General features: G+C 38.1%; 1 protein-coding gene across 7 annotated transcripts in view; it reads right to left on the bottom strand.

The window, feature by feature from the left end:
- LOC307030159 (multiple epidermal growth factor-like domains protein 11) overlaps nucleotides 1-14,253 on the bottom strand; it is a 148,254-nt gene extending 134,001 nt beyond the window's left edge. For 6 of the 7 annotated variants that reach the window (XR_013805562.1, XM_079666423.1, XM_079666426.1 and 3 more), the window contains exon 1: nucleotides 13,662-14,253. The gene's annotated coding sequence lies outside the window, so the exon portion shown is untranslated. Of the gene's footprint in view, nucleotides 1-13,011; nucleotides 13,054-13,661 lie in introns of all 7 variants that reach the window. The other variant, XM_079666424.1, reaches the window with a different exon arrangement.

The raw sequence follows: 14,253 nt of genomic DNA, 5'->3' as shown, positions 1-14,253 counted from the left end.
TATATATGTTTATAAATGAATAAATGTGTGTATATATATATATATAAAATAGTATCATTAAATAATGCTGTCAGATAAATGAAGTAGGCTACACAGTAATAGTCAAGGTTATATTCAATATTCTGCTCTTACACCAGCTGAGATGATAAAACACCAGTAATACAATCTCAGGACTCTGGATCGTTTACTTTCAGTCAACAAATTCTTTGGAAAGACAAAAAACAACTATTCAGTCAACAAATCCTTTGGAAAGACAAAAAACAACTATTCAATATCCTGCTTTACACCGCGACCGCTATAACTGCCGAAGATGAAGTCTATGACGCTAAACATCCAGCAGATGAATTAGCATACATGTAAAGTCCTGTTTATGTCCTCCTGGTAAATGTAGGGCTAATATTAACTCACTTATAGCTCTATTTTTGGTCTCCACATAACACTGAGAAAAATATATCACTCTATGGCTCATAACTTTGTTCAACTGCTAAACACTAACGGTGTCTCTCTCCTAAATGCTGAACAGTAATACGGGTTTGTGAACCAAAACAATGGTGGACTTTAAAACCAAAAGCTGAAAGAAGCTAAAGCACTTTCCGGACCTGGGTAACACACCGAAATGAAAATATCTGTCTTCATGATTAAAAAAGTTATAACTCCTGGCAGTTCTGTCTGCAAAGACACTTAGAGCTGTGCTATAAAGTTCAGCCCTTCCTCTGAAGGCGGCCCGCTCCCCTGTGCCTATTGACGGACAGTAAGAGTAGTTAATCCAGGAGGCTGCGGGTTAGTCGTGATATACCCCTGGATGAGCTGGCACACATAAGAAGACATATCAGCACTATTTGTAAAAAGTCACACACAGCCCCGCAGAGGACGCTCCACCTGTCATTGAGATAAACTGGCTTCTAATTGATCGTCGGTGAAATGAAGAGGGGGCACTGGGGTTATGAAAAGAAGAAAACAACATATATTACATATATTACAACATATATATAAATTATTTCGTATGGGTGTGTATGTATGTACCTTTACAGTTAGGTTTGGCTAAACTAGATAGTATAGGTATTTCTTTAATAGGAAATGTAGTTCCAGCATAATAATGGCCATATCTCTAAATGTACTCTGAGGGTTCCTGCAGGCTTTATTTAAATTCTAGCTCAATTGAATACTGCCTGAATGCATCATGGCCTGCCGGGCATGTGGTATTACAACGGTCTGAAACAATGTGACTCTGGAGGGCTTGTCTTGCATTTTAATAAAGATCAAGAAACCCATTCCAAACAAAAACATTAATTTCAAAGTTTGAATGCTTGCATTTTGAATCAGTGTGGTATATATATATATATATATATATATATATCCTTATATTCAGCAGGCATTTATTGTCTTTTTCAATACATGGCGAACTGGCTGACTCACAGACTAGGCTAATAAAACAAGATTCAGTGCAAGACATGACAGCTGGATTTTTTCCGTGGAGTTCAGTAACTAACCACCGAATGTACATGTTGACTCACATTGCAATGATTTCATTCATGTTTCCCAGATGATGAACCCTAAAAGTTTGGGGATGCCCTGACTTTTCATGTGGCAACTTTATCTAGTCAGAATATTCCAATAATTTATGATCTAATTCCTGCACTGGCATTCTTATCAGTTTCAGGTCTTTGTGTTAAGTGCCATTTGCAAATGTTAGGATGCTAAACTTAAATGGAAACAATAGAACACATCCTACAGTAGGCACCTGCATGTCATTGTGAGCATGTTAGCATGGTGTCGTTAGTAAGAGGCAAAACAACCACCATGCTGTGTCTGAGAACAGCTTCAAAGAGCTGCTGGTGTAGCAGTAGACTCCAAAGTATCAGCAGTGATAAAGTGTTGTGTTGACACAAATTGCTATGGATGTAGCTTTGAGGTGTAAAGCTTGTTTTTGCAACATCCAATCATTCTTTCAATCCTCTATCTCAAATACACTTAGAAACAAAGTAAAGTTCAGACCTTGTTTTGTAACAGAAAGCAGATCTAATTTCTCAGATGTGTCTATACTGTAGGCCAGGGGTGTCAAACTCAATTTAATCGCAGGCCACATTAGCATTATGATTGCACTCAAAGGGCCGGTTGTAACTTTAAGACTATATAAATATACATATATAATATATAGAGAATAATGTATGATATTACATTATTGCCTTTGCTTTGGATTATTATCGGATAAGGTAATAACTTCATAATGAACTACATCTTAAAGCAGAAGTCTAGGGCAAATAATTGCAAGTCTCTTCAGTTTGAATGTCACAAAATGAGATGCATTGTGGGACATGTAGTTTATGGACAACGTGCTTCTGTAAAGTGGCATGTAACCGAATAATAAACTCATTATATTCTTTGCAAGCTCTTGTGGGCCAAATAAAATGAGGTCGCGGGCGGGATTTGGCCCCCGGGCCTTGAGTTTGACTCCCCTGCTGTAGGCGCTAAGCAAAACTTTGACAGAAAATGATTACATTATATGTACATAACAGTATTTGTCAAACAATTCCTGCATGTTTTTACAATGCATCATCTGTAGATACTGGATGACACGCAAAGGCCAATTCCACAAGTTACCGTCTTCATTTCAGGGAAAAGGGTTAATACCATAGACTGTATATATCATACTAAACTAAATCCAAGCAAACCCTTTAATGCTAACAGGGCTTTATCACTAGTCTCCTAATTAAATCCATGCATGTCCAAATCTATCAGCGTATAAACCTCTGTGGATTGTCAGTCATAATTAGTATGTTGTTGCAGCCCTGCTGCTAACAGTAAAGCAAAGGAAATCAAATTTGTCTCCAAAGTTCCTTTAGATATTTGCTTTAGAATTCACATCAGAGCACATGAAGGTGTTTCCGATGCGCAGCAGCACACGGCAATCAGCACTTTCCTTCATTAGCAGACTGAAGGTCATCTGTAGTGTCTTAGCTCGTATGAAAATGCTTCAGCAGATTCTCAGCTGAAATAAGGTGCGGCAACAGCAGCTTTAGGTTTTTGAAAGAAACGTGCGATGGAATTCATTCATGAAAACTGCACCATGGCTTCAATTAATAGAGAAAGAGTTGCTTGTGTTTGGCTACTAATTGGCTGGATTACCAAGCATGTGAGCGGGACACTGCCCCGGGCGTATCTTATCCAAGTAGCAATTACTTTGTGGTTATTTTCTTTTTATTTCTGGGCCGTTTTCATGCAGGGTAGGTAGATCAAAGTAAAAAGATGACAGGAAATGAAAGTAGAGAGGATAGTAAGCCCCTTGTCCAACAGGGTGCCCCTGCTTTGTTGTAATTTGAACCAAAAGGGCTTCACTGCTAACGTTTTGCCCCGGGACCCTTCAGCAGGTTCATCCCGTTCTAGTGGTAAATACATTTAACCAAAAGTCTGCAAAGCTGTAGACAGTTTTTAAGAAAATGGGTTGATCAGCATTGTAGGAAACAGATGTTGGGAAGCCTACGTTTTTCTTTTAGTTTATACTGCTTGATCAAAAGCTTTTCGAGCACAATACCAGTGCATGTTGTTATGTTTGTTTAGCGGCTGTCACAGCACGGTCAGTAACTAACCCCATAGAGACTCTCCACAGACAGAGTGTCAGGAAAGTAAGGGGATCCCTTTACAATGAGCAAGTCTTGCCGACCGTGCTGTGCTGGACTTAGTATAATCCACTATAATGCTTCCAGCTCCCGGGGTTCTTCTATGAGGGAAGCCGTCAGAGCTTGTTAGCGTGAAGTCGAAAACTTCATGTGAGGCCCAGTCGGAAGAGAAGAAGTAACTAAGATGGAGAGCACTTCTCTAATCTGACTCGTGTTTTCTTCCAGAGGACGCTGGAGAGAGCTCTCTACATGTTCCGGACACAGTCAAAATAAATGCAAGAGCAGAATTAAATTCTTCCCTCGCTCATACTAGTGGCAGTGCAGTGTCACAGTCTGATCTCTGCTATAATTTGGTTCCACTCGTCTCCCAGAGCAGACAAGGTCATTACTTATTACGAGGAACATAATGATATGGATTGTCCGTCCCCAGGCTCTCATGTTTAATGAAAGCAGAAATGCCACAAAAAATCTCACACAAATTCCCAGCTGACATCATTTCAGGCTTTTGGTTCTATGATTACTTCCCTGTGCAGAGACACTGACGAGCCCCACAGAGGCTGTCTAAAATAACTTGGAAATGAAATAATAAAACTTTTACAGGTGCAGTTTAAGGTGTAGTTTATATTTTAAATCTATGCAGGAAATGTGGAGCTTTTGAATGAAATACCATCAAAAAGAGGAGGTCATTACTGTGCCGCCTGCCTGTATATAAAACCCTACGTCCGCATGTAAAGGACTTACGAGCCTCGTCATGCTGCAGTCTATATCTCATTACAACCTGCATCATGCCAAAAGACCAAAACTGCTAACAACTCACAAGTTAAAATACGCTTATTTGGTAAATGTGGGGAAAACACAGTTTCAACCATGTAGAAAACCTCTAGTCAAACAGAACACTTGTCAAACAGAAACTCTATTTTTCAAAGGTCTCCAGGTTTGTATCAATCTTTTTTTGACAAGTTTATTTTTGTCTTATCTACCTGTATGGTGAAACACATTGTATTATGTTGTTTTATTACTTTTAATAAGTTTTAGAAGCTCAACAATGAAAAGCAATGCTGCAGGTTGTCTCCAATGTAGTACCTTGGTCCTTATTGTGAGAAAAATTGGACAAAACAAGATAAATGATTAAAATAAACTCCATGCCCGACTGGCTGAACTTAAAACTCCATTCTCAAGCAAATCAGCATCTCATTTAATGCACATGTCAATCAAATGACCATGTGACATGAACATGAGTGTATTATTTATTGAAACAATACAACTTTAACATGGAAAGAGGCTTATTTGAGTTTGACCCCACCCCATCACACACATTAATGTACTGATATATACCGTACTGATATATATCTATAAATAATATAATGATATCAGAAAGTCCAGGAAAATACTTGAGACAAAACCATTTTGACATGACAGCACAACTCACTCCTTCTGCAACAAAACATAACAAGCAATATCTCTAGTGTTATACAGCATTAAAAATAGTTTGAATTATCTATCCTTAAAAGTTATGCTCTCAATACCAAATAGGTTGACGGAAATGGTAGTTGTTCTCGAATCATTCAAAAATTATTTCAACAGCAAAATCTATTCCCGGAGTCCATGTTCCTCTAAACTGGTTTCCATGGTACTACTTTCTGCCAAAAAAGAACACTATATAATATGTTTTGATGTAATTTGGATGAAGCAATCATCTGCAACTGTTTGCCCTACTTACCACCTTAATTGTATTCATAAAATTGTTGATAACAATAATTGAACACTTGTGTTTTCTAGGACAGTCAACAGGTTGGAGAATCAGAAGCAAAATATCCAACAAAAGAAAACAAACCTTCCAAAACCTTTGTAACGTTAAAATTATTTGATTCTTGTGCCAGTTTTCTGATTTGCCTTACTGATCTTTTAAAAAAGCACAAAAACTACTTGGTTATAGTTTGGGAACAATGGCGGTCATGGTCAAACAAAAACACAATTTGACAAACCATCAAGTGCACAACTATAAGATGATGCTGTCAGTTAAATGCAAAAATAATTAGTTTTAGGCTTTTGAGTAAACTGTAACATCTTCTTAATTGTGACGAATTGCTGCTTTTCTTAGTATCATGTGATACAAAAAAAACGAAATATCTTTGCTTTTTTTGCAGGCCAGTAATTTAAGCGTAGTTTTATCATTGCATTCAGGAAATTCTATTAGTTTTTTTTAAATTGGTGTTTTTTTTCTGCTCAGTAATTCATCAATTCATTTGGAAATTGATTAGATGATGAATTGGTAATGAAGATCATCAATAATGGCAGCCCTGGCCTATTTAACCAATGTTGTTGTTTTATTTTCAGCTGACACCACTGCATCTGTCCAAACATGGGGGTGTTTTAAATTACATATTGACATCATTTGCAGTTGAGATGTCATTTAATGTAAATGTTACTTCATAAAAAGACAAGCATACGTTAGCTACTAATGTTAAAACTGATTTCAAATTAATCCCATATTTAACACAATATTTTTGGGGCAATTTTTACACTTATATAAATGTTGCTAAATTTTGACTGTTTTGAATATTTTTTTACTTTAAGTTTGAACTGCCCTTTTAAAGTCAGGTTTTGTAAAAGACCTTTACTGATGATGTCTGATTGAAATGAAAACTGTCTAGAGCTGAAACTAAAATTGCTATTTATAAGAAAACATTTTTGCAGATTAAAAATGTGGTCTTTAAAATGTCAAGAAATAATGAAAACTGGCCATCACAATTTCCCAGAGCTCATGGCAGAAATCCTATTTTGTCCCATCAACAAGTTTGAAAAAAAAGATATTTATTTTAATATTTAAGGAAGACTAAGAAACCCACCAAATATTCACATTTGAGAAGCCGGAGCCAGTGGCTTTTTATGTATGTTGCTTTGAGTAAATGACGATATATTACCAATCAAACAAGCAATTTAACAGGCCGCGTCATAGCTCATCTGGACACAATTTCGTATAAGTCCTGTGGATTCTTATCACGTCATCCCCCTTTTTATCTCTAAAATGAAGCTAATCTGCCCACCAAAAAAAGAGCAATTAGTCATCTACTTTTAACTTTCCATTCATCCATCACCCTATCAAACCTCAGTGATCAAAGCCAGAATTGGATGGCTCCTGAAAAACTCAAGCACAAACTAGCTGGAAGAAAACAACATATGACCCTGACTGCGGGAACAGCCGCTCTCTAGGCGCAGCAACAACAAGCACAAAGAAGCCCCTGGATGTCTCCAGTATAATGTGTTACTCATCCATTTGCCCCGAGGAGAGCATTCACAATGTTTTGTAATGGTCAGCTCCATCACCCTCCCTCCTGTCCACTCCAGAGTGCCCACCAGGCAGAACCACTTAAAAGTCTTTCATGTTGCTTTTTCATTCTTTCTTTTTTCTCCTCCACTCCGCCTTTGTTGCGCGGATGAATAAGATGCTGAGAGCTGATGGGATGCTGGCCTTAATGGTCTCCCCCTTCTTACCTCCACGTTATGAGCTATTTGAATTTCATGACTGATGTTTTGCCATTGCCTCGTCCTGAGAATGAGAACAGTGTTCAAACTTCTTGACAAAGCCTCTCCATAATTCATAGCCAGCCACACACACACACACTCACAGTCTCGCCGTCTCAGGGAGGAGAAATCGGCGGAGCAGCAGCTGAGAAAAGATTGAGTGTGTGTGTGTGTGTGATGTAACGGTTCCGCGGACGTAACGTAACGGCAGGCATTTGGACCAATGGGTCCATTTGGGTATGGGCACGTCACTTTAACCAGGAAGATTGATTATTTTCTGTGTTATAGTTTTACTCGCTACATGGTGTAATTTGAGGGTTTGTGACTCTGCAGACCGTTTACATGCAGAAAAACCTTCATAAACACACAAGGGGACGTTATGACCAGAAAAGCATGACATCGGACCTTTAAATTAGATAAGAGACATCTAAAAATCAGCAGTAGGTTTTTCGTAACAACTCCCTTCCAGGACGTACATTTAAATAGCCCATATTTGAAACGGCCCATCCACACGGCGACGTGCGTTGAAGCTTCAACGCTTCTGCCCATTCACTTTGAATGGGGTGACGTCACGCTTCGCCGAACTGCATTGTGGTTCCGTCGCTTCGCTTTGCTCGCGTTGCTTGCTTCAAAAGTTGAGCAATGTTCAACTTCTGAAGCTTCGACGGAAGCGTCAGCCAATCAAATCATATGCCAGTACAAGCTCTAGCCAATCAAACCGCGTGCTTGTGTGTCCGGGGCAGGAGATTCATGTGATTGGTTGTTGGTCGAGTTTCAGACACGCCCAGCGGCAAGCTTCAACGCACGCCGCCGTGTGGACGCTGCGTAAAAGTTGGAAAATCCCTGTGAAGTGGAATCCAGAGTTATTTCCCGTCTTCATTCATTAGACTGAGCCGAGACCCGACGTGAATCTACCGTGTCAGAGCAAATTGGAGGCAGGACTTATGGAAAACGTAAGAGCACATACTCAAAGGGCTCAATGGATGTGGAAGATTGCTGTAAGATCCGAGAAAGATTCAGGAAAGATCCGGGCATTTTTGTTCTTGAGTCAGGCCATTTTGGCTTTTACACCTAGCAAGTTTCACTTTGATGAATGGACAGGGCTCTGCCTTGCATGCTGTAATCCCCTTCTCTTTATACATCCATCAAGGCTACTAACAGTATTTTGTTCCACTATCTTATGTTACAAAATACTGTTAAGGCAAAACTGTCAATGCAAAGGTAGTGCTGGACTCCAATACAACATTTCCTTGAGAAACAACAGGCGGTGTTCTCCAATTTTTCAACACTGATTACGAGTATTGATCTGACCGAACATGGAGGATTCCCAGTTGAAAAGGTTCAGCAGACTGGAAACAAGGCGTCCTGACTCAAACACACAGATCGTTTTCAGACCCTAACACAGCGTAATCCCCCTGCCATCAGCAGTTAGATGCGGTCATCTGTAATGCCTAGAGCTTTAATATGGTCTTATTACACTTTTCTGCCCATTAAATTACTTTTGCATTAATTATTAGTTCATGTTCTTCTTAGATAATACAAAACAACAATGTTCAATAGTATTGTTACAAATAAACACCAAATCCCAATGTACAAATGAACTTCCTTTCAAGAAGGTAAAAACACAAGACCCTCTCTTTTATACAGCTTTGAATCTTCAATAAGACATTTGCATGTCGAATAAAAATATATTTGTGTCCAGAATCTTTTATCTTTTGAAATGATTGCCTGATGTGCTCAAGGTAGCATTTATTTCCTTTTGAAAATCTGCATTAATATGAATAGCATTTCGGAATGATAGGAAAGGAGATGGAAAGTCTATTTTAATGTGTTGCTAGACTGACAAAGAGTACTTCTGCACGAACATCATTGAATTTTGCATGCTCCGACAAAAAGACGTAGAGGAAGATAAAAGTGCTGGCTGCAATATTCCAGCTGTATTCTGTCCCACTTCAGGTATTAAGTGCTTTGTGTTTGTTTGGTTTGTGTGCACGGGAGGGCAGCTGCTCTTGAGGAACCTTTTTCTGCTGGCGACACACTTCAATACTCTGCCCTCAACAGCCGGGTTATTCTTTAAGATGTGATTAGACTTATGTTTACCGTTAGACGGCTAAATCACAAGTGCAGGAGTGTGCAGGGAACAGTTATTAAGTTGTGGCCTGCAGAGCTTGAGAATAAATTATCAATGAATGACTCTTGCTGCTGCAGCCGCAATTAGCTAGACTACTGAAGGCTGCCCTAAACATAATTAATTCATTTTAGATTTTTTTCCTCCCAAAGAATGGCTGAACACTTATTTTCCTCCAAAAGAGTTCTCATGTTGTAAAGAAAATGTCGCCTCTATTTTATTCTTTAACAGCTCATAATCAGAGCATTAAGTACCTTAAACATTGCATAATCAAAAAAAGTTTAAATCTCTAAAAAGTACTGTATGACTAGAACAAGTATGACATTTTTTTTACCATTTCTTATTCATTTGTCTAGTAGCTCATTTTTTATAAAATAGTATGATTTCAACTAAAACTGAGCTATATTTACCAACTTCTTTATTATTAAATGTAATTTCAGCTGACACTTCTATCCAAAGCAAATTGCACCTTTAGAAATGCCTATGTCAGCAATTTAGGGTAAAGTATATTTCTCAAGGACACTTAACATGTTGACAGCTGATGATGGGGATTGAACAACTGGCTCTCTGATTGGTAGATGTCCGTTACCCTCCTAACAACAACAGACTCACAATAAAAGAAAATGCAGATATTAATTATCACTCTTCTTCGAATCAAGCACTGCTTCAACTTGCTTTAAACCCTGAGCCTGTTTTTCAGGTTTCACGCTCGAAAATGACATTCCCAGAATAAATGACCATATCTTCCCTTCTAAAAGGGTTACATTAATAATCTTTTTTCTCAAAATAATGATATTTTTCAGTTAAATGTAGAAAAGTCAGATTCAATATAGATGTTTTTTATTTTAAAGAAAATTCAGATTGAACATGGTAAAAAACTGTAAATTATAGTGTCCGTCCAAAACATATTTTGTACTTATAGTGAAAACTAACCTTGGATGATGGGTTAGTAGACTAAAAGCTTTAGGAATCCAAAGTACAACATATAATAAGTACCCTGTATCAAGATTGATGCAAAACAAGTAATATTTGACATTTTTAGACAGATTTAGCAAAAAAAAAACCTCTTCTGGGGCCATTTGGGTGGATTTTTCATAGCTCTGGCTCCCCCTGCTGGATTTTGACATGTGACATCTCTTTCTAACCGTCAGAGCCAATGGAATCGAGGGGAACTCCCAAATAGTCCTTATTTGGTCATGTGTATGTATTATACTGCCGCATAGCCAAGACTGGAAGCAGCAGCCAAATATTGCTCTGCGATTTTTACATAAAAATGGAATTATGGATTATAAATAATTCCAATTATTGCCCAGGAACTTTATCAACCTATGGATTAACCGATTCAGCCGCGTTTTTTCTCGTTTTAATGCCATTGAACACGTCTTTTGATCAGATTAACAGCTACGGTGAGACGATCTCCCTAGAAGCTACGTAAAGGTACGTGTTGTGATGTCTGTCTTTGCTTCCCCTGTCGCAAATTCAGATCACTCAGTGATGATACTATATACCTAAATAATCTGTGGAACCTCAGTTTAGTGAGGTGGGCTGAAGATCGGAAGGTTGTGAGTTCAAATCCCGCCAGGAACACCACCACTAGTGTGCCCTTGAGTAAGGCATTTAGTCCTTAGTTACTCCAGGGAGAATGTCCCTGTAATTGGTAATTGTAAGTCACTTTGGATAAAAGCGTCAGCTAAAATGAAATGTAATGTCAGGCAAATTGGGTCAAAATGTTATTGCATCTGTTAACATTAAAATCACTAAATATATATACTGTAACTATTTTGCTCTAGGCAACTCAAGGGCTCAGGTAATATGATTACTATATGAATAATTGTCCAAAATAACATTAAATGCATAGGGTATTTTGTTAAGTAACATACTTTTGTCGCCGGCCGGGCCGATACATGCCGCGCATTAAGTGGGCCTGTCTGTCAATTAATCCCCGGGCCACTTTTTCCCCCCAGTCCGCCCCTGCTCCGACTACAGCAGCACAGAGAGAATACAACACAGAAACTAATAAGCACTTCTCTCTCTTTTTCATTATATTGGTTTACTTCAGTCTGTATTTTGGCTTTACTTCTTATTCAAACTATTGAAAGAAAATATCAGTCTATGTAGAGATTACCCACCCAAGGATTCAAACCGTACCTATATTGGAAAATCAGAACAGTATTTTTTGAACTGGTAACATTTTATTTCTAGATTTATTTAGAAAACAAAATGTGGAACTCTGCAACTATCAATATTGAGAGCTCAATCAGCCCTTACATGTTTAAGGGATTATTATAGAGCTGCTCATGTAAACCTAGTGTAGATCAAGGTGAAAATAACTCCATAGGGATTAAATTAATATTCAACACGTTAGAGACCATTCATTAACTAGTCATATTTCAGACCCCGATAAGCCTTGGTAAACTAGCCCCCTGAAGATGTGGAATGAAATCATTTTAAGGCACTAATTGAAGGGCATGACTGAAATCTTAAACGTCATGCCCAATAAATATATATGACACCAGGTTTATAAGCTGCACTGGAAATGGTCTCACTACTAATGCACACTCTTAAATCAAGGTGTTTCAGCTTCCGGGACCTTAGGGACAACTTGAATCAGCAGATTTTAGATATTTACGAATCAGTGGTTTTGTTGGCGAGAGACTTCCCAAAGACGACACCAGAAAATAGGAAAATAAATCGAGTATATTTCTATCAAAACAAATCTACAAAATTAGCAAATAGTGATGTCTTAATGAATATAGAGACATGACATAACACATCTGTACACTTCTTGTATGTTTGACAATCAGCAACACTTCTCAGCCTTGTGTGCCTTGCTCCAGATCGCCATCTAGTGCTGCCACTGTGATCCTCCCTGTGTAAAGTATAGCTGCTGCGATGCCTCAGGGGAATCAATAGAAATACTACAACAGCAATGATCATCCGGACCCATCTAATTAACGTCAAAACCTCAGACAAAAGTCTAGACCTACAACACAGACATCTAACTGTAAAAAAAACACGGTGTCAATGCACAGCATCGGCTTTCAGTCCGAATCACAGAGTGGATAACTGCAGGTTTTTAGTTCAGGTAGCTCAATCCTTCTGTCCCAGCAGCTACTTGATTCAAGATAATTGCATTTAAAGTACGTCCCGATTAGATCACTGGAATAAAACCAAGCTGAGGTCTGGGACAGGAGGACAATTAAAACCCAAGAAAGACACAAAAGCATCCTATTTCATAAATAAACTTAACTTTTTAAGAAAAGACAGTCACATACTGATGCATCACAGAGAGAAAGTAACACTGTGATCATAAAAAAAATTGTACATTGGGCTAAATAAACTTTAAAAGAATATGCAAAATGAATGTGAGGTATTTCTTAGTAAAAACTGCAATAATGTTTACATTTCTTGATTAGTAGTACCACATTTAGCAAATAAGCAACGGGATATTGAACATCTGTAGGTTATTTAATGTCAAAATATAAAATTACACTACAATGATGTATCCTGGTGCAGAGTATTGCAATTACAAGTTCAGCAGTATTTTCTACAACAGAGCAATACGCATTGAGGGATACAGGGTTGTCGATTTTGTTCTAAATAAAAGCGATGATGTGTCTATAGACGCACTAAGACGAAACCATACACTTTCTCTGTGTCAGGTTATTATCATTCAACTTTACATGATCATGGGTGTGTAAAATAAGTAATTAAAAACATGAACAACAATGACAGCCTTACCTGCAGGAAGGATGCTTCCGAAATAAAGTTCATTCTGGCAGACTATATGGAAAATGAATACGCTGTTAAATGCGTGTTCTGAGAGATGAGGTGAAAAAGCTAAATCATAAAAATAATGTTCTATAAGAAGTCTATGTAGAAACCTGAGTTAAGTAGTCCTCAGCATCCGTATCGGTGTGCAGAGCGTGCCAACTTGAGCTCAGTGCCTCCTCTCTGCTGCTCTGCTGCAGCCTCTCTCCACCGCCGGCCGGAGAGCAGCGGAGCAGCGAGAGGACTCACCCCGCCCCACCGCTGCTTCGCTTCTCAACAACAATATCCCTGAGGCCTTGCGGATTTTGGCTATTGCTAAATACATTTTTTAGTTTCTCTAGGTATCATAAACAAAATTAAACAAAACATATATATGTCATGCTTGCTACGTATTTATATAATTGTGTAAACCAATAACTTTAGAGAGAAGAACACAACTAACACTAGATAAATACAGTGAATAAGTATTTTAAGCTAGTAAGTGATGGAACTAACGTATTTTACACATGAATGTAACACAGTATTACTACACTACTACTTAACCCAAAGTAAAAAATACCTGAGTACTTTCTCCACTATTGCATTTAGCTCAGTGTCATGGCTAGCATAACATTACTTACATATCAAGCAGAGCAGCATGGCTGTCATCTCTTTTCGGCCACCTGTGGAACTGAAGTCCAATATTTACTGGGGTTTTATCCCTTGTTTTTTTGCTAACTGACTCCTCTTGAGTGGTAAACTGTCAGTGTGGTTTATTTGCTATGTTTTTTCAAGTATCCTTTCTCCGTCATTGTTGTCTTCACGAGAGATAGCATTATTAGCTTGTAGCCTATTTGCAGACGTTCACAGTGTTAAAAAAAGCACCGTATTTCTGGGGTTTGGATGGTCATATCTGATGTTACACGCTGAAAGTGAGTGGGAACTAAAATAGCACCTACTCAGCACAGTTCAGTAGTTTGTAAAAAAAAATATGCTTTAACATCATTTTGCGATTTTTTGTTGTTGAAAATGTAAAAATAACTTCCATATTAAGCAGTCTATTGCTAACAAAAACACTTCATATATGAATGGTGTCCTGATGGTCAAGTATAAATGCTACCAAATTAATTTACACATTCATGGTGCTGCATTGATTTGGTGAACTCTAACTGTGTCACATGACATGGAAGCTATTTTCAATTTTAAGTAAACCAAGGTTTTCAGTAAGTTTTA

Source organism: Notothenia rossii (assembly GCF_949606895.1).
Source record: "Notothenia rossii genome assembly, chromosome: 2".
Classification (NCBI taxonomy): domain Eukaryota; kingdom Metazoa; phylum Chordata; class Actinopteri; order Perciformes; family Nototheniidae; genus Notothenia; species Notothenia rossii.
The sequence above is the reverse complement of the archived record's forward strand: the minus strand, read 5'-3'. Positions and strand labels throughout refer to the sequence as shown.